A 22,766-nucleotide genomic window follows, 5' to 3' on the forward strand; every position below is an offset into this window, starting at 1 on the left:
TTTTGCATTATCTTCATACCTTCCTCCCACACATGCTCAATAATAGGAATGGATTTGACTGATCTTCTGTACTGATCCTTAAAGTCATACAGGAAACATTCAGACTCTTCCTTCAAAATTGGTAGTCCAAACCTCTTTGCAGCTCTCTCCATGAGGTTATGGAACCCCCCTATATCAACCGGAGGGGAAATAGAAGTATCCCAACCAGTGGCGTCTGGATCTTGAAACCCACTGTCTCCTTGATCCAAGTCTGGGTCCTGCAATGGATCAGTCAAGGGATCCAACTGTACCTCATCCTCTGAAGAGGTATCCTGCTGAATAGGAGTGGAGGGTCCGGGAAAGGACCCCAGAAATGACCGTTGGTAGTGTGAGAGACACCACTTGTGACGGAGGAAGTTCGACCACTGGCTGTGCTTGCGGCAACGCCTGAGGTGGAAGTTGCGTAGACTGCATTGACTGTTCCGAAGGAAACCTGTTCCTATAGTCCTGCAGCATCAACTGCAGGTCAGAAATTAAAGAGGCGGGCATGGCCACCATGTCCTGCCCTAAACCAGGTGGACGTAGTCCTTGTGGAACATATTGATGCATCCGTTGGTCACACTGCTCATAGTATTCCTCTGTGTCAGTCACTTGCAATTTTACATTTAAGTCTGAGGGACTGTAGGCATCCCCAAAATGGCCTTCATTTTCCTCATCCTCCTCCGAATCGTCATCCAGAAGCAATGTCGGTAGATGTGTCGAAACTCGTCGAGGAGACGTCATCTCAGGTGTAATTTTCACTCTCTGCAGAGGAAATTGACGTTTTTGACCCGTCGACGGCTTCGCCGGCGGAGCCATCGTCGACGGTGCGGAGGTCGTCGACGGTATTGTCGACGGAGTCGTCGACGACACAGAAGACCTCGTCGACGGAGTCTTGGTCGTCGTCGACGGGATGATCGTCGACGGTCTCGTAGACGAACTCGTCGCCATCACCATCATTGTCATCCTCGAAGTCTTTGTCGTCGTCGACGTAGTTTTCATCGTCGATGATGCCGTCGACAGCAGCTTTCCGGAGACCACCATCATCGACGTTGAAGAAGTTATCATCGACGAACCAGGAACCTTGAACGACGACGAAGTTGTCAACGCTGAAACCGCTACCGACGACGAGCCCGTTGAAGGAGCCAAGGAAGCAGCGGGAATTTTCACAGAAGTAATTGTCGTCGACGTACCTGATGTTTTTGTCGTCGACGGACGCTGTTCTTTCTCAGGCACGGTCCCTGGAGTGCCTGTAGAGTGTTTGTCACCAGTCCTTTCCTTTTTGGACGGAGGAGAAGTGATAGAAACCTCCTTTTTGTCCTTAGAGGCTGTAACTAATCCAGCAGCCTGTCCCTGCCTCTCCTTTTCACTTCCGTGAGGAGATTTAAGGGGACTAGCCCTCTCAGACCTGTCAGAGATCTTATGAGGGGCCTTAGAAGGGGGCTCAGCTGAAGAAGAACCAGGAGGAGACCTACCCCTCTTCTTGGATCTGTGAGAGGAAGCCAGAGATTTTGAATCCTCTTCATCCGATGAGAGAACCTCCTTCTGAGTCTTCATTTTTTGAAGCCAGGTCAAAAGCCGTCCCTCTCTGTCACGAAGTGTCTTAGTAGAGAAGGTTATACAAATTTTGCAGTCTGTGGCCTTGTGATCAGGGTAAGCAATAGATACAGCTTTCATGCTTATCTTCTACAAAAAGACGCTTTTTTCCACAAGACGCACAGGACCTGAATAAGGCCTTCTTCTCCTTGTCAGACATCTCCTGATTGAAGTAGAAATAAACAGTTAGAATGAGAAAAACTGAGCAGAGCTCAGTGGAGACTCCCTAGCACAACGTGCGGTAGAAAAATCTGAGGCTCTGAGCTCTCTCAGGAAGGTTCTAGGGGGTGAGGCTGCTCTGATTGGTCCTGACAAAGTTTGGTCTCTTTTACACAAAGAGGGTGATAGGATACAAAAGAAGATGGGGCCTAGGCCTATTTTTTCTCTTTTGTTTCTATGGTTGTGATACTACCGAGGCTCCCATTCCGACGACAGGGAATGATACAAAGCATGTGAATCTATAAAAGTTACAATACTGCAGCAAATATTTTTATTGTTTATATAATGTAAAATTTTTAACACAAAGTAAAAATAATAGTTTATTTATTGATTTATAGTTAATACATATATGAAGAAATAATTATGTTTGTGTGTTTATGTTGGTATTGAGTTTATTTGTTATGTTTTATTAAAATGTGTATGACATTTATTATATTTTGTTAAAATTAAATTTAATATTTAATATATTGTATAATTTTATATTTATATAACAGTCCATATCCCAAACATCTATATTTTTTGCTTCGAAAAGTTTTAGTCAATATTTTTGTACTTACCTGTTTAAGCCTTTCGGTGCGCACGTCGGACAATGGCTGTCGCGAGCACTACCTGGCTAGTGCTGCGGATGCCCATTGGCCGACGCAGCCCCGCCCACTCGTTAAAACTCCCACACCGCGGTGGAATTTGTACCGCCGTACAGGAGATAAGTATAGGAGTCGATATTTTTGTTGTCTATATTTTTTACTCAATATATTGGAATGGTGAATTACATATCAAAAGAATTCAATATGTACTGCCAAATTGACTAATCAGTTCAGTTTCATTTACTGACAAGATAGATTAGACTAGCAGATAGAACTGACAGTGTTTAACAAATTATGTGCACACCATTATAAACTCTACATGGAATAGACTTGTAGAACTGTATGGACCAAATTTCATGGCACTATGCCAAATAGAATTGAATTGGACAAGCATTTGCAAATCGTTGCTACACACCCACATGGAGGCACCATAACGCATAAATCTCATAAAGTCCACCAAAGGTTATAAGATAGAAGGACTAGGCACTAGACCGTACATTTGTATTGGTGTCTGCATCTGTGAATTTAGACACAGTACATTTACACAAAATCTGTTGGAAAATGAGAATCGGAAACCTAAGAGCAACAGCGCGTCCCATTTGGTAAGCGCTCATAACAGGCTGCGAGTAGGGAGGTGGGGAGGGGAAAGGAGACGGTTCGGAGGACACGGATCGTACTCTCCTCTCCCGCCTAGACCGTGACTGGGATTGAACGTACGTCCCTAGGCAAAGGAAAGCACGCAGCACTCACCGCGATTGAATCAACACATGTGAAGGGGAATTATGCCCAAACAATTTTCAAGCATTTACAACCATTGAAAGGCAGCTTCGCTGTTCCCAACGCAGATTGGAACAATGATAGACACTGACTGTAGCGTTGTTAATCGCCACGCTGAGCTCGCGCTAGGCCACGCTGAATAAATCACAGGAGCCGGCCTTCTGGTTACCACGCGGCCTTCGACTGCCGCACGGAGGCCACTCCCTTTTATTTACATACGCGAACGTCTGACGTCAAGCGTCAGCGCTCGCCCTTCCCGACAGCGTGGGTAGGCTGGAATGCCACCTCGCGCGTGGGAACATTACATTCCGTCCAACCTTTATAAAGCAGCAAAATTTATTAAGCATAGTAAACAAAACGATGGATCTGTTACCAGTCTGCCGGTCTCAGTTCTTGCTTGTTACACCAGATAGTCGGCCAGCTGAGAAGATGGTGCCGGGTTTCTCCGCAGGTCATATCTAGACTGTCCGCCTCTGGACGGGGCCACCTCCGGGGACCTGCGCTCGGGGTGTTGTACACCCCCCTGGATGAGGGAGAGTTGGGCAGGTCACCCCTGGGAGTGGCAGGCAGGGATTGGGTGTCACGGTCTATCAAATCTTCCTCGTCATTCGGGCACTGGTCTGTTTCCTGGTCTTCACTCTGTTGACTCGGGAGAAGTCCTTGCGGTTCAGGCCCTGGGCATAGAGGTGTTCCAGGATAGGCTTTCTTGAAGAAGGATACGTCTCTGGTGACGGTTTCAGCCCCTCTCTGGGCGGTTACCATCGTGCCGGTCCGGCGGGTAACAACCCATGGTCTTTGTTCGAAGGGAAGCCTGAACTTGCTTCCTGGATATCGATCTTTGACATAAACTTGGTCTCGCAATTGGATGTTTGACTCTTGGCTCCTCCCCGCCTGCTGGCTTGATCATTTGAACGAGTCCTGTTGGCTAGGGTTTTCTCCTCACTGGCCTGTGCCGGGATCCAGGTTGGGTGGTGAGGGAGCGTGTCACTCACTGCTCGGCCCATGGTTGCTGTTCCTGGCGCTGCTTCCGTGGTGGTGTGAGGGGTCATCCTGTACTCTCTCAAGAAGCTGTAGATCGCCCTCTCCAGGGGAGATCCATCTGCTAAGGCAATGCGTATTGTTTGATTGAGGGTGCGCACAAACCTTTCCACTTCCCCATTTGCTTGGGCCCAGCGTTGGGTGATCTGATCTTGCGATGACGAATCCCCCACCCTTTTAGATATTCAGCAAACTCCTGCCCCTGGAAGGAGGGTCCATTGTCTGTTTTGACCACCTCAAATATGCCGTATGTGGCGATGGTTTTTTCAAATTTGGCGATCACCTCGGTGGCAGTCTGGGTTCCCACTGTTTCCACCTCCGGGTACTTGTTAAAATCATCGATGATGACTAAGGCGTAACGTCTATCCGGGAGGTGCCCAAAATCCGCACTCATACATTCCCACGGTCTCTGGGGGCTTTCTTCCGTTACCACTGGGTGGGGGCGATCCGCCTGCCCTGCCGCTTGGCACCAGTTGCATGTCCTAACCGTTTGTTCAACCATGGCATCCATGCCGGGGAACCAGACTTTGGCTCTCAGTCTGCCTTTGGTTTTCACCATTTCCTGGTGTCCTCTGTGCGCTAGGTCTACTGCCTGCTGGGTGAGGCTGGACGGCAACACTAATCTGGGGCCTCGTAGAAGGCATCCTTGGCTGTCGACAGACAGTTCTCCCTTTATCCTGAGGATGGATTCTATTGTCATTCTGGCTTGGGGGGTCCTTTGGCTCAAAGACTCTTGGATAGCTCGCCAGTCACCTGACTTGACTGCATTCGCCACTAGCTGAAGGCATTCATCTCTCTTTGAGGCTTCGATAATGGCGTCTAGGCTCATGGGAAGGGGTCGTGATCTCTCGGTCACCAACCGGACGTGTTCCTCCGTGTCCTCCGCCTCCTCTCTTTCCTCTTTGGTGGCTTTTCTCGGGTGCCTGAAAAGATAATCCGCTGGATTTGTGGACCCCGGCTTGTACTCTACACGGTAGTCGTATCCTTGCAGTTGGAGTATCCACTTTTCAATTCTGGGTGGCGGCTTCGACGCAGACCCTTGGAAGAGAGGTATTAAGGGCTTGTGGTCCATCGCCACTGTGAAGTAGTGGCCATATACGTACACATGAAAGTGTCTGCAGGCCCAATGAATTGTGATGGCCTCTTGCTCAATTTGCGAATATCTTTGCTCCATCTCGGTTAGCGATCGGCTGGCGTAGCCGATAGGTGCCCATTCTCCGTTGCTCTGGAGTTGAGCCAACACCACCCCAGGCCATAGGGACTAGCGTCCACGGCCACATTGGTGGGTTTCGCAGGGTCAAAGTATGACAGGGTGGTATCTGCTGACAGAGTTGCCTTCGTTGCTCGAAATGCCTGTTCTTGTTCAGGTCCCCACTGCCACGTGGTCGTAGTCTTGGTTAGTTCTCTGAGAGGTTTGGTAAGGTTGGAGAGGTCCGGGATGAAGTGTTTGCAGAAGTTTACCATGCCCAGGAAGCTCCTTGCTTCCGAGATGTTTGTCGGAGCAGGGGCCTCTTAAACGTCCTTCACTTTGTCCGGATCCGGGGCTACTCCCTCGTCAGAGAACGTGTATCCCAAAAAACTGATCCTGTTCTGCAGGAATTGGCAATTCTCCCGGTGCAAAGTCAGGCCTGATTTTCTGATTCTCTGAAGGACTCCCCTCAGCCTCTGATGGTGTTCTTTGATTGACGATGCGTAGCACAGCAGATCATCGCTCATGTTCAACACTCCAGGGAGTCCGCTGAGGACTTCTCTAATGGTATTCTGAAATACCTCTGCAGCGCTGGAGATCCCGAAGTTTAGGCGCCGATACCGTCTGAGGCCTACGTGCGTAGAGAAGGTGGTTATATATCTTGAGTCTCGGTGAAGTGGCAGCTGGTGATAGCCTGATAGGAGGTCCATCTTTGCGAAACCACCATGCCCCGTTCAACTCCCCGAGGATATCATCGATGGTGGGCGTTAGGTGTCGTTCTCTTTTCACGGCGGCGTTGGGGAGGCGCATGTCCGGGCAGATGCGGACCTGTCCGGGCTGTTTTGGCTACCGGGCAACGGCGATCGGGGACACACACGGGGTTGGTCCGCTGACCTTTTCTATGATGCCTTGTTTTTCCAGTGCCTCCAGCTCCTCTTCGACCTTCTGCCTTCAGTGGAAAGCAATGCGCCTGTGCCTCAGCGCCACTGGTTGGATGGATGGGTCGATGTGTAGGGATACCTCCTTCCCTTTTAAGCACCTGATACCTTTGAACACCTCGCTGAATTCCTCCATGATAGTATCTAGCTCCTCCTCTAGCACTACCATAACGTACGATATTAGTTTCAAGTCTTCAGCTGATTGTCCACTCAACAGCATGCCGCTGCCCTCTTCGGTGACATAGATGGTGGTAGATACCTTTATCTCCCGGTGCTGTAGCTCAGTCTTAAAGCATCCGATAAGCGGAATGGGCTTCTTTTGGCCATACGCAAATACTCAGATTTTCGCCTCCCGTAATGGAGGCTTTGTGCGTAGTTGGTGATAGACGTTGGCGGCCATCAGTTCAATGGATGCCCCTGTGTCAATAGTCGCTTTTACCTCTTGTTGGTGGATTTTGATGCGACGCTTCGGGAGACGGCGCTTCTTTCTTTGTGACTGATTGATTGCAAACACATAGTGGACCGGGTACTCTTCGGTATCGTCGTCCATGTCTTCACTGTCTGGCTCTTCTCACACTGCCTGTGCTGCCTCCTTCTTGACTCTGGTGGATCTGCACACCGCTGCAAAGTGGTTCATCCACCCGCAAGTACTGCATCTCTTCCCTTTTGCTGGGCAATCCTGCATGCGGTGGGGCTGGCCCCCGCAATATCCACACTCTTTCTTCTTGGTGTCTGGTTGCCGCTTTCCTCCGGTTTGTCTCAGTTTGGGTCTTACCACATTAATCTTCTCCGCCACATGAACCTGTTCTGTCTTGACGGGCGGTGTAGGGCTGCTTCCATGTGCGAGGCCCTTGCCTCCTTGGAGCGGCCTAGTGTGAGTATGTCCGCGAGGGGCTTTCCATCTTCCTGGAGGATGGTGACTCGGAGCTTGGATGAGTAACACCCTTGGATGATCTGCCCTCGTATCTCCTCCTGTTCATCTCGGAACCCACACGTGCTGGCTAGCTCCTTCAATCTGCCATGGAAGGCGTCCAGAGACTCCTCGGCCTCTTGTTGGCTTGGCGAAAGATGAATCTTTCATAGTCTTTGTTTGCCATAGGCTCGAAGTGGGCCTTTAAAGCGGTCAACAGTGTGTGGTACTTCTTCAGCGTTGCCTCCACGATAGACTTGTATATGCGGTGGATGTCTTTGCCTCCTAGGTGGAGCAGTAGGGCTCTGCGCCGTTCTCTGGATATGCCTGCCCCCTCAAAATATATCTGTAGGCGGTCGGACCAATCCTTCTAGTGCGGGGCAAGGGACGACGGGGCACCATCAATGACGAACGGCTCTAGGGCGGTAATCAACGCCATCTTGGCACGTGCTCAGCGTGCTGCGTAGGCTACTCACTTATCACCCCTCTTTTGCGGTAAGGACTCGTGGGTGACGCCCTGCGTATCTCTGGCTTGGCGCCCTTACTTCTCCTCCATTACGTGAGATCATTCAGAGGTTCAACCCCAGATGTAGAGGGCCTGGACACGTCTACTGGGCATGGGCCTGCCATGGGGCACTGGATGGGCATTGGATGGCCATATGCTGCGCCTTCTCTGCTGTCCAGCACTTGTGGGGCAGTGCTTCTGGGGCCTAATGGGCGGGACTCATACCTCGTTACCCAGGATCAGCACCAGTAGTCACTGTTGGGCCTCCAGGAAGAGCGTCACGATCTCCCGCCGAAATGCATGGGGGATCAAACACTCAGCTCAGTGGGGTCAAGCATAAGAACTGCAGGGTTCAGAAACACTCCCTCGTCGCCAGTGTAGCGTTGTTAATTGCCGCGCTGAGCTCGCGCTAGGCCACGCTGAATAAATCACAGGAGCCGGCTTTCTGGTTACCACGCGGCCCCCAACTGCCGTGCTGGGCCACGCCCTTTTATTTATACATGCGAACGTCTGACGTCACGCGTCAGCGCTCGCCCTTCCCGACAGCGTGGGTAGGCTGGAATGCCACCTCGCGCGTCGGAACATTACACTGACTATACAATATTGGTGAGCATTTCCGATCTCTGGAACATGGCTTGTATCTCTTAAAGGCGGAGATATCATCATTCACATTCTCAAGCACTTATGACCACTGAAGTGCAGCTCGACACGCTTAGGGGCAGATCAGAAACAATTGAACCTTTGAATACAAAGTAAACTAAATCTATCTGCTCACTACAGTGTAACCTGAATTACAAGGAAGAACAAGGGAATGATTAACTGTCATATCCAGCAATACGAGACATCCCTATTCCAGGCAAACCTCTTGTAAATCTACAACATTCAACGCTGATCATTTCAGTATTCGTTTCGCCCATTATAAGGAACACTTGCGTGAAGTAGAAGAGCCAGAGATTGCAGTTAATATGAGCCAGTAATCTCTGCATCAAAAGAGGCTAAAGGAAGGAGAGGGGAAATTAATCAACCAAACTCTCATAAAATCACAATTCAGGACTATCTGTAAACTTATAGTCATGACCAATATATCAACATATGAGCATACATAAACCGTCCTAACCATTTGGATTATATTTGAAAGAATATGTTTAAGAATAAAGGCACGCAAAATGCAGAAATACAAACTGAAGCATGAACCCCCACACTGAATGCAGGGAGGATTCATACCAGTCCACTTTTCAGCCGTCAGCACAATCCACATCTTATTTTAAGCAAGTACAGACATACAAAGCAAATACAGTGCGCAAAAACGTGGGAGAAGAAACAGAGAGGAGGGCGGCTGCCCAGAGTCTCTTCGCAAGAGCACCAAATAAGGGCCAGCCAAGAAAGGAAACTAAGACCAAGGATAGCACCCTACAGGATAAATTTAAAAGATTAGAACAACTTAAAAAATCTAAAACCTCCAAGTGGTGGGAGGCGATATCGTTACAGGACTATATAGAGAAAAAAATGGTACTGTGTGGCCTATGGATTTACACAACCCCCTCCTATGAATCCCCAAACCAAAAATGCTGGAGGAATGGGCGGAAAAGTCTGTGAAACGATCTAAACAGATGCTTACTATTTTAATAAAGTACGCATGGGAGGATAGGGAAGGAATTCTGTAGGAACTCAAACAACTTGAAGACGACTTCAAAGGTCATCAGGAACAAGAGATTATCAATAAGTATGCGGAGGACTTGAAAGTAAGACTTAAACTTACGAGGATGACATAAAAGCCTGTAAGCAACGCAAATTACATCGCGATTGCTGTGACTATGAAAGCGGCAGAATTCTTATGTATAGTCAGAAATACAACCATTTATATGAAAAAATGTCATTAGGGGAACCAATTGAAGAACCAGCAGATTTTGAATCAAATTTTGAAATGCACCGCTCAGGCAAATGGATCTCCACCATGTGTGGGTGATAGAGTTTATAATCAAAATTGTTCCAAATGAAAAAACGCTGAATCCGTAATTGCAAAAGAGTTCAGAATTCTTTTAATATTCCAAATGAGAAACCAGCCAACGCGTTTCGTTCCGTCAGGCAGAACTTCTTCAGGGCTGTAAATCATAAAGTGAAACATACAAAAACCCGTGTAAGTTACTTCTAACCAAATTATGTGCAGCGTGATAAAATATACAAAGACATTACATACACCAAAAACAAACCAAAGTTAAAAACATCCTTCAGTTTAAAATTGCAGCATTCACATCTCAACAATACATTGTTTAACCATTTCTCTAAATTCCTATGCTGCATAGACAATCTAAAAGCAGGTCTCATTATAAACCCGCAAACAAACCCAAAAATTGAGGTGATTTTATCGAGTAAAAAATATATACACTTTCAGTTATTCACATATTTTTTAAAGAACGGGTCAGGCATGAAATATTGTTTTCAAAATTGCAGTTAACAGAAACAGCGTTATCCTTATTGTCATTCATATCTGAGCATAAGACTGTAAACATGATTCCGCACCAAACATTTTACTTGACCGAACAAATCATGTCATCATCCACGATCAGAGACATTTGTATCAAAAATTAATGTTATCAACATTATTACAAAAAGTATAGTCTCAAGAGGAGAGGTGATATTTATATAAATGAATCTTATGGCACATGCTATGTAACCCTAAGCCACAGACCATAGTTTTATCCCTGTTTACAGAGATTGATGTCTGAAAGAAACACTTGCTTTTTGAGAGATAGGCCCATTGTTCGTGTACGTCAATTTTTTGAAAAATATTGAGGATAGTACTAAGTCCCCGTCATCAATAGGGCCAGCCCAAGCCACATGGAAAAGCGACAGCAAAAACTCTCCACATTAGTCTCTATAGCTATAGATTGGTAGTATTACAAAGCATGTCATTCATTCAAAAGGATATAGATATGTTTCCTACCGCAATGGTAATCAAAAAGCCGCGACTATATTCCAAATCAGGATATCGGATTGAAATAGGAGTCTATTCCCTCTGTGTGGGTGACGGTAAGTGAGGTAGAATTCCAGCAGTGTTTGGAGATATGGTCTTCACCTAGAGATGCATGTAGCAACGTATATATAGGGGAAAAGTTATTGGTAATTCCCAGATTTATTTATATACGTTCTAGGTAACTATGTCTGCACTAGAACCCTATAACGTGTGGACAAATATGATAAATATGTACCTTGCAAATTCAAGAGATATGATTCTCGAAAGGGCGCTCATATTTCTTCATCCAGATTTCTGGTATGTTGCATAATTCACTGTATAGTATTAGCCTAAAACGATATTAAAAATTGTAACTAGTTCAGTCACGGAAATGTATGAGATCTGCATTAGTGGCATTTTATCTCTGTGAGAGTTTAGATCTCACACTAAATCTAGGATACTCAAGTAGCCTACCTTTAATGATATGACGTGCACGTTTTGCACCGTCACGTGGTCCATTTCAGCGGTCCTCGATTGACTCCAGGTTTACAGTCACTTTAAGGTAGTTACCTGCAAGTCGATACAAATGTACACGTTCATACGGTAAATGGAAACATAGTTCATAAGACAAATCCAGATGCCATTGCCTCTAACACTACCCTTAAATAAGCGTGGTGTCAGTTCCCCGAAATGCCACCTTTATCGCCCCTTGAGAACACAGTAAATGTATCCAGAGACTATGTTGTGCCTCTCTGTGGAAACATAAGTCACGGCGCTATTGCTTTGGTTTCAAACCGGCAGGTAATGGTAGCCAGAAGGCCCAAAATTTATATACCAATATCGTAAACAATTATTACGCTACATGTTTGTCTGCATTCGAAATGTAAGCAAGGTTATAATGGAATATGTGCCCATGTCGCAAGTGTGTGTTGCGTTCTATAGTTATTGCATGGGGAATAGGTTCGAATGGATTTCAAAAGAAAGAATCTCCTATAGATCCTACCTGTCAGGGTAGTTTCCGTTACCACCAGTTGGCGTCTCTGCAGTCCGCGCGCCAAATCTTTTCCGGCAAGTATTAGGAGGCACCCTCCTTAGAGTTGGTTTAAATATAGCCACACCTTCTCCACGTGTGAAAGTAAAAGGTCGCGCATCCTGAACCACTACTTTTCGGTCCAAAACGGCCGCCATTTTAGGCTAGTGAGTGGAAGCTCATCATGGTTCTATTTTCTATGAGAGCCAGTGCATACATCAAGAGTAACTTAATGGTAGTGCAGTTAGACACATGCAAGTTCCTACTTTTATGTCATCGAATTATAATATATAAGATAATTTACTTATTGGTATTTAGTAAAACATATCATTTATGATTAAGCCTAAATCAAGATATATAGGCATGCCAGGAAAAGTACATTTGATTCACGGTTATTGTTTGAAATGGACCCACTAGGAGACTTATTCTGATTTGAGACTGGTTAATATAATCCAGTACCTTGAGAGAATTGCATTCTATCGATAAAGAGAGATTATTGCTGCCGCTCCATATGTAACCCGGATTGGTACCATGACGACAAGGAATATCTGGCCTCAATATGATCGTACAACACAGCCCACGATTCAATCCAAGAAACGGAAAAACCATTGTGTGTATTGGATCTGTTTTAGATTCATGATGAAGGATGATGGATGATGAGTGCGGTTGTGACGCTGATGGTGAAATACAAAAATCAAAAATCACAAATTGCGAAGTGGCACAACGCTAGATGAGCCAAATGTCATACATATACAGTCCATTTTAAATTGGCCACAAATTTACAGATACTTGGTGGTCACACTGGCACTAATATCCTAACTTAAATAATAGTGCATTTCATCTCTGTATTGTGTCCCCTTCCCACACATCTTAAACGACATATCCAAGCTGCTTCCCTTTTCCTTAGGGTAAGTTCACGATTTCCCCCTCTAGGGTGTAGTGGTATATGGTCAATACCATGAAACCATATTGTCCTATTGTCTTTATGGTGTTCTTGCATATGGTAAGTCATCGGGTACTTTAAGTCATAGTTTTTCATGGCTCGGGTATGTTCTTGGATCCTAAATTTTAAAGGCCTCACAGTACTTCCAACATATATCTTGTTGCATCCACAGCCAATGACATAAATCACATGGCTAGTGTTGCAGTTTATATAGTGCCTTATTTCGTATTCTCTATCTGTATTGTATCTGAACTTCTTGGTTTTGTTCTTACCAAGAGGGCAGATATTACATCCTCCACATGTATAGAAACCTTTTGGTTTTGTCTGCATCCATGTTCCTGTCTTCTTCTTAATTGGATGCAATAAGATATATGTTGGAAGTACTGTGAGGCCTTTAAAATTTAGGATCCAAGAACATACCCGAGCCATGAAAAACTATGACTTAAAGTACCCCATGACTTACCATATGCAAGAACACCATAAAGACAATAGGACAATATGGTTCCATGGTATTGACCATATACCACTACACCCTAGAGGGGGAAATCGTGAACTTACCCTAAGGAAAAGGGAAGCAGCTTGGATATGTCGTTTAAGATGTGTGGGAAGGGGACACAATACAGAGGATGAAATGCACTATTATTTAAGTTAGGATATTAGTGCCAGTGTGACCACCAAGTATCTGTAAATTTGTGGCCAATTTAAAATGGACTGTATATGTATGACATTTGGCTCACCTAGCGTTGTGCCACTTCGCAATTTGTGATTTTTGATTTTTGTATTCCACCATCAGCGTCACAACCGCACTCATCACCCATCATCCTTCATCATGAATCTAAAACAGATCCAATACACACAATGGTTTTTCCATTTCTTGGATTGAATCGTGGGCTGTGTTGTACGATCATATTGAGGCCAGATATTCCTTGTCGTCATGGTACCAATCCGGGTTACATATGGAGTGGCAGCAATAATCTCTCTTTATCGATAGAATGCAATTCTCTCAAGGTACTGGATTATATTAACCAGTCTCAAATCAGAATAAGTCTCCTAGTGGGTCCATTTCTAACAATAACCGTGAATCAAATGTACTTTTCCTGGCATGCCTATATATCTTGATTTAGGCTTAATCGTAAATTATATGTTTTACTAAATACCAATAAGTAAATTATCTTATATATTATAATTCGATGACATAAAAGTAGGAACTTGCATGTGTCTAACTGCACTACCATTAAGTTACTCTTGATGTATGCACTGGCTCTCATAGAAAATAGAACCATGATGAGCTTCCACTCACTAGCCTAAAATGGCGGCCGTTTTGGACCGAAAAGTAGTGGTTCAGGATGCGCGACCTTTTACTTTCACACGTGGAGAAGGTGTGGCTATATTTAAATCAACTCTAAGGAGGGTGCCTCCCAATATTTGCCGGAAAGGATTTGGCGCGCGGACTGCAGAGACGCCAACTGGGGGTAACGGAAACGACCCTGACAGGTAGGATCTATAGGAGATTCTTTCTTTTGAAATCCGTTCGAACCTATTCCCCATGCAATAACTATAGAACGCAACACACACTTGCGACATGGGCACATATTCCGTTATAACCTTGCTTACATTTCGAATGCAGACAAACATGTAGCGTAATAATTGTTTACGATATTGGTATATAAATTTTGGGCCTTACGGCTACCATTACCTGCCGGTTTGAAACCAAAGCAATAGCGCCGTGACTTATGTTTCCATAGAGAGGCACAACATAGTCTCTGGATACATTTACTGTGTTCTCAAGGGGCGATAAAGGTGGCATTTCAGGGAACTGACACCACGCCTATTTAAGGGTAGTGTTAGAGGCAATGGCATCTGGATTTGTCTTATGAACTATGTTTCCATTTACCGTATGAACATGTACATTTGTATCGACTTGCAGGTAACTACCTTAAAGTGACTGTAAACCTGGAGTCAATCGAGGACCGCTGAAATTGACCACGTGACGGTGCAAAACGTGCACGTCATATCATTAAAGGTAGGCTACTTGAGTATCCTAGATTTAGTGTGAGATCTAAACTCTCACAGAGATAAAATGCCACTAATGCAGATCTCATACATTTCCGTGACTGAACTAGTTACAATTTTTAATATCGTTTTAGGCTAATACTATACAGTGAATTATGCAACATACCAGAAATCTGGATTAAGAAATATAAGCGCCCTTTCGAGAATCATATCTCTTGAATTTGCAAGGTACATATTTATCATATTTGTCCGCACGATATAGGGTTCTAGTGCAGACATAGTTACCTAGAACGTATATAAATAAATCTGGGAATTACCAATAACTTTTCCCCTATATATACGTTTGCTACATGCATCTCTAGGTGAAGACCATATCTCCAAACACTGCTGGAATTCTACCTCACTTACCGTCACCCACACAGAGGGAATAGACTCCTATTTCAATCCGATATCCTGATTTGGAATATAGTCACGGCTTTTTGATTACCATTGCGATAGGAAACATATCTATATCCTTTTGAATGAATGACATGCTTTGTAATACTACCAATCTATAGCTATAGAGACTAATGTGGAGAGTTTTTGCTGTCGCTTTTCCATGTGGCTTGGGCTGGCCCTATTGATGACGGGGACTTAGTACTATCCTCAATATTTTTCAAAAAATTGACGTACACGAACAATGGGCCTATCTCTCAAAAAGCAAGTGTTTCTTTCAGACATCAATCTCTGTAAACAGGGATAAAACTATGGTCTGTGGCTTAGGGTTACATAGCATGTGCCATAAGATTCATTTATATAAATATCACCTCTCCTCTTGAGACTATACTTTTTGTAATAATGTTGATAACATTAATTTTTGATACAAATGTCTCTGATCGTGGATGATGACATGATTTGTTCGGTCAAGTAAAATGTTTGGTGCGGAATCATGTTTACAGTCTTATGCTCAGATATGAATGACAATAAGGATAACGCTGTTTCTGTTAACTGCAATTTTGAAAACAATATTTCATGCCTGACCCGTTCTTTAAAAAATATGTGAATAACTGAAAGTGTATATATTTTTTGCTCGATAAAATCACCTCAATTTTTGGGTTTGTTTGCGGGTTTATAATGAGACCTGCTTTTAGATTGTCTATGCAGCATAGGAATTTAGAGAAATGGTTAAACAATGTATTGTTGAGATGTGAATGCTGCAATTTTAAACTGAAGGATGTTTTTAACTTTGGTTTGTTTTTGGTGTATGTAATGTCTTTGTATATTTTATCACGCTGCACATAATTTGGTTAGAAGTAACTTACACAGGTTTTTGTATGTTTCACTTTATGATTTACAGCCCTGAAGAAGTTCCGCCTGACGGAACGAAACGCGTTGGCTGGTTTCTCATTTGGAATATTAAAAGAATTCTGAACTCTTTTGCAATTACGGATTCAGCGTTTTTTCATTTGGAACAATTTTGATTATAAACTCTATCACCCACACATGGTGGAGATCCATTTGCCTGAGCGGTGCATTTCAAAATTTGATTCAAAATTGACTTTTCCCAGAGTTTTGGGATATACTCTTTGGACAGGGAGTTTTTGAAAACTGCACGCAATTTGAAAGAAAACTTTATATAGATATTGGTGACATATGGGTTGGTGCTTTGAGGGTGTAAAAGTGGTCCACTGTCCCCATTGTTTTGTATGAAGAACCAGCAGAGACTATGAGCAGCACTGATTCCATTACCAGCAGTGACACTGAAGGCGATCGAGCTAGAATAGCTGGTACCTCATCTAAAAGTGACATGGGATTGAAAACATTACCGACTTTCATAGACGAGTATCGCCCCCTGCGAACAGGGAGTCAGACCCCAAGTACAACACAACCAACAAAGACAAGATGGAGAAGAAGAGGCCAGCGGGACAGAAGAAGAGGAAGAAACCTGGCAGAAATTGAAGAAGAAGACAACGGCAAAGACAGAGTAAACAGAAGAGGAAGAGGAAGTGGATGGGGGCTAATGGGAACCAAAACGACTGGTCCGAAGAAGCAGATATGATGGATGATAACATGGTAAATAAAACAATCATAAACTTATCACACTGTCCACTGTCTATGATGGAAAAATGAACACTCTGCCTAGGTCTCTCCTTCTACCCAACCAATGATTTCAGCGATCCAGAATCAAGAATAGACCTATATTAATTTGTGAGAAAGTTGAAATTAAAGAAGTGCCACAAAACAAAAGGCTTACAACTACCAGAACAAGGGGATATCACCCTTACGCAAACTAACAATGAAACTGAAACATATCTTAATGTGGGCGACATTGAATCATTACAAACCTTACAAGCTCTATATAGTGAGGTAGACCCTGAGGGTTATGTAACAACATTTGATGTACCAACAGACCAGTTTAACTTACAACAACAGTTACATGTAGTGTCATGTGCAAAAGCTGCAAAGTGGCAAAATGGTGTTTAACTTCTGATAAGCTTATGCTAACATAGCAATGTGTGCACTCGAGGCTCTTTCTTCACTAGAATGGCACACTGTATAAGCAAATCCTCGCCACCGCCATGGGGACTTGTTTCGTCCCGCCTAGTTTTGTGAACCTCTTCCTAGGAGTTTGGGAAGAGGAAATCCTCTGGATAAGCAAAACACTGAAAACAAGGTCATAAAATGGCTAAGATATATAGATGACTTGTTTATCATATGGAAAGGGAGTAAGGACAGTGCCATAAGTTTCATCGAGAAACATAACACCAATGACTTCGATCTAAAACTAACTTACACAATAAGTATAAAATCCGTGGAATTCCTGGATATAGTAGTGCAAATCCAAAACAACTCTATAAACACTAAACTCCACCGCAAAGCAAACTGCAGGTAATAGTCTCCTGCATGCTCTCAGCAGTCACCCGGAGACATTGAAGTGGAGCATTTTCTTTGGTGAGCTGCTGAGAGGAAGGAGGAACTGTAGTTACCAAAAAGATTTCATCTTAGAACAGGAAAACATGTTGGAAAGATTCTAGGAAAGAGGCTACCCGAGATAGGTCTTAGAGAGAGCTAAAGATAAAGTAAGCCATATCACTAGGGAACAAACAGTACAAGACAAACCCACCACTATAGAGGAGCATGATGTGAGAGTCACCCTCACATTTAACTAAGAATCTCCGGGAACCTCTAGGATTTCAATCTGAATTGGAATATTCTATCTAGCAAGCCCACTCTTGCAGATATATTACCTGCACGCCCTCGTATCACATACACCGATTTAAATTTGAAGGGCTTCTTCCCTTGTGGATACTGCAAGGCATGCCGCAATAGCCACATGCGGAAGCAGTACCACACTCCAACAGGAGAAAAAAGACAATAAAACAATTTCTCACCTGTGGATCTAACTTTGCCATGTACATCTTGGAGTGTCCCTGCAACCTTCGGTATGGGTAGTACCACTCTAGCAGTCAAAGAGAGAGTGTTGGAACACATGAGGGCCATTAACAACAAGGACCCCAATATCCAGTAGCCAGGCACTTTGCAGAATATCATCTGTCCAACAGTTTGTTGTTATCTTATTTTGCAATTGAACGGAACATAAGGGGTGGGAATAGGACACTCCACCTCAGACAAAGGGAACCCTGGCACATTATCAACCTACAAACAAAGACACCGGGAGGGTATAAACAGGATGAGGAACTGAACATCCACTTACATGACAAATAGGAATTCCAATCCATAGGTGCAAAAACAATGAACATTAGTCATCCCCAACTCTAGTTTTACATGCATGCCTTAAAAAAGTCTGTTTTTCAAAAGTAAGCCTGTTAAAAAAGTCTCTCTTTTATTGTCTGTTTGTTTCACAGAATACTAGAACTTGTTTTTAACCCCAATCATGAAAGTAACTTATGATTTTGTTTTTTTTATGTACAAGAGGAAAGGAAGGGGCCGACTCCAGTAGTGGGCACGTCAAACTCTCCCCCTACCCTTTTCTTCGGACATCACGAAAAAGAGTGATGAGAGACTCCACTAGACAGATAAGAGAATGAATGTTCTTTATTTCATAATTATTCTCAACAATGTCAAATTTGTCTATAATTGGTGGAGGGGGGCAAAATGCACAATGTTAAATATACACATACAGGTGAAGAAGAATGATGCCAAGCTGATGGCTTATGACTGGACAGCACCAGAACATAGATTAGAATAGCAGATAAAATTGACAGTGTTTAACCAATTATGTGCACACCATGATATACTCTAAATAGAATAGACTTGTAGAACATTATGGACCAAATTCCATGGCACTATGCCAAATAGAATTGAATTGGACAACCATTATTGAATCGTTGCTACACATCCATAAGGAGGCACCATGCGGCATAAATGTCATAAAGTCCACCAAAGGATATAAGAATGAAGGACTAGGTAGCTCCTGGCACTAGACCGTACATTTCTACTGGTGTATGTGCATTTAGACACAGTACATTTACACTAAATCAGTCCATGTATGTGAATTTTGACTTATTGGGTACATATAAAGTTTAACCATTCCAACATGGATGCTGAATTTGTTTATGGTCTGGATAGCACTGTCAAATTTATAGGAATTACAGGAACCTTTGTGTTATATGCTCATAAAATGTACTAAAACTTGCATTTCAAATATGAAAATGTCAGTGAATGCAACTGATTAGGCAATTTTGCAGTACTAATTGAATTATTTTATTATGTAATTCATCATTCCAATAGGTAGGGTGTTAAAATAATGATTACAAAAATATAGTTGACATAAATATAGTTGTAAAAATATTGTTTACAAAAATATCGACACCCTATACTTAAACAGGTAAGTACATAAATATCTACTCAAAAATATCGTTGTAATTAATATAGATGTAAAAAATATCGACTTTTAAATTAATTAAAATTACATTAAATAATAAATAAATATAAGTACTATTAACAAAATACATTACATTACTTTTATTTTTTAACTATTTAACACAAATTAACTACACTTTTTCATTATAAACTTAATAAATGTGTACATATACATATATTTAACACATTACTTTATATAACAACAATAATACATACATATAATTAAAATATACAATATATTATTAGTTAAAACATTTGATAGTGTAGGTGTAAAAATTACTATTCCCACTTCAGAGGGTGCAACAGTAGGGAAAGCGTTGGATAGCATAGGGGTAAAAATTACTATTCCCACTACAGAGGGTGCAACAGTAGGGAAAGCGTTGGATAGCGAAGGGGTAAAAATTACTATTACCAATCCAGGGGGTGCAACAGTAGGGAAAGCGTTGGATAGCGTAGGAGTAAAAATTACTATTCCCACTCCAGAGGGTGCAACAGTAGGAAAAGCGTTGGATAGCGTAGGGGTAAAAATTACTATTCCCACTCCAGAGGGTGCAACAGTAGGGAAAGCGTTGGATAGCGTAGGGGTAAAAATTACGATTCCCACTCCAGAGGGTGCAACAGTAGGGAAAGCGTTGGATAGCGTAGGGGTAACAATTACTATTCCCACTCCAGAGGGTGCAACAGTAGGAAAAGCGTTGGATAGCATAGGGGTAAAAATTACTATTCCCACTCCAGGGGGTGCAACAGTAGGGAAAGCGTTGGATAGCGTAGGAGTAGAAATTACTATTCCCACTCCAGAGGGTGCAACAGTAGGGAAACCGTTGGATAGCGTAGGGGTACAAAATACTATTCCCACTCCAGAGGGTGCTACAGTAGGGAAACCGTTGGATAGCGTAGGGGTAAAAATTACTATTCCCACTCCAGAGGGTGCAACAGTAGGCAAAGCGTTGGATAGCGTAGGGGTAAAAATTACTATTCCCACTCCAGAGGGTGCAACAGTATGGAAAGCGTTGGATAGCGTAGGGGTAAAAATGACTATTTCCACTCCAGAGGGTGCAACAGTAGGGAAAGCGTTGGATAGCGTAGGGGTAAAAATTACTAAATGTATTTAGTCATTTATAAATTAACAAATCTTTATTTTTATTTATTTAATCTTTAATTAAACAATTAATCAATTAAAATGTAATTAATTTACTACTTTTTCACTAAAGAATTCCAGTACACACACCTAAAATTAATTAAATATTTAACATAATTAATTACATAATTATTAATCAATTAACTAATTGAAATGTATTAACTATTATTTATTACACTATTTATATTCATTTAAAACATTAATTAATCTATTATTTTATTATATTTAAATTACTTCCCACCCTACTCCCCTATTAACCCACAACCCGCTACGGAACTATTAATACTAAATTCAACATAAAATGCATTATTAACTAATAAAATACTACAACACATACTACTTTGACTACAAATACTCATCAAAAACACTACATTACTTATAATTATTTTAAAAACGATATTTTTGTAAACTATGTTTTTGTAAACGATATTTATTACAACTATATTAATGTTATCGATATAACTTACCTGTCTGTCGATATTCTGGTCAGACTATATTTTTGTCATCGATATTTCTTCCTGTAGATATTTTTGCAGCGATATATAGGTAAGCCGATATTTTTGCAACGATATTCCCGTTCTGTACAATTCCAATATGGATGCCATGGATCTCATGTTACGATGAGTTCCTTTTTTCTTTCTAAAAACTATGTATGGCTGTTAGTCTAAACATTTCACTGTGTGAGCAAGCCTGTGTGGTCAGGCAAAACACGTTATTGAAAAATAAACCAACTGGTGGTATTAAAATTCGCTTTATTGGAGTTCAACTAACAATTTGTAGACCGGCATGCTTCATCGGCGTTAAGCGATCCAACTGCCTCAGGCGAGGTGAGACAACAGTAGCGTATGGACTAAAAAAAAACAAAAATGTATGTATATATATATATATATATATATATATATATATATATATATATATATATATATATATATATATATATATATATATATATATATATATATATATATATATATATATATATATATATATATATATATATATATAAAGGAAGAACTCTCCAAACTATCCCAGCCCTGCCACGTTTCACCGGACTGGAAAGACGAAGAGAGGAACCCGTTTACTTGGTGCCAAACAAAGTGAGTTTATTCAAGCATATTTTCGCTCAGCATGCCCGCCATTACGTGTTTCGACAGTATCCACTGTCTTGATCACATGTTGTGATCGCAAAGCATATGGGGAGTTTAAATACAAAACACTAAGGGCGGACTAATAGTTACCACCCCACATTCTCAGGTTCCAGATAAGGAAACAGAAAAAATACTGCAATTATTATCAGAGTCTTATATATATGCACCAGCAATCCCAACCACTTCCATTTGTACTGCGAAGCAGGAACTCAGACCAACCACAGCATATTCAGGCAAGGTAAAGTTTTATTTTCGTTCCTTCACAGCCAGCAAGACACGTTTCGGGCTTCAAGAGCCCTTGATCACATTATATATATATTTACACTCCACTGCCAAAAGACTTGACACACCAGCACTCTCAGTAAGTTAAACCTAATCAGGTTTATTGCACAAGAAAACAATCAAACAGACGCGTTGCAGCACTTGCCTTTGTCAGTGTCAACTGGCGTCGGCGAGGCGGAAGTTGATAACGGTAATTACAATGAAATAAAAAACGGACCACTGTCCAAATCATAAGCGCCATCTTGTAATGGCAAAACCAAATCATAATTAAATCAGTTCAGGTATATCAGTTGAAGTTATTGTTGGAAAGAATTACATGTGCTGCCTAGTTATACATTGCACAAGATAAATAATTACATAATCGTTTTCAGCCCAAAATGGGCAATCGTTATAAAACAATTAATTCCGTGTCATATGGATTACTAATAGACCACAGTCCAACATTCTCTGATATAACCTGAATTATTGTATTATATAGTGGTGTGTCTCGGGGAGAATCTAGTTATGTCGGAATATACAACCATAGAGCCCTGAATGGGCATGCAGTGAAAAAATTATTTTGAACTGGTCATAGTTTATTCTAGAGTCACTGTCTGTTCTAAATGGAAATGTACATTGTACT

This window comes from Lissotriton vulgaris, chromosome 1_1 (genome assembly GCF_964263255.1).
Source record: "Lissotriton vulgaris chromosome 1_1, aLisVul1.2, whole genome shotgun sequence".
Classification (NCBI taxonomy): Eukaryota; Metazoa; Chordata; class Amphibia; order Caudata; family Salamandridae; genus Lissotriton; species Lissotriton vulgaris.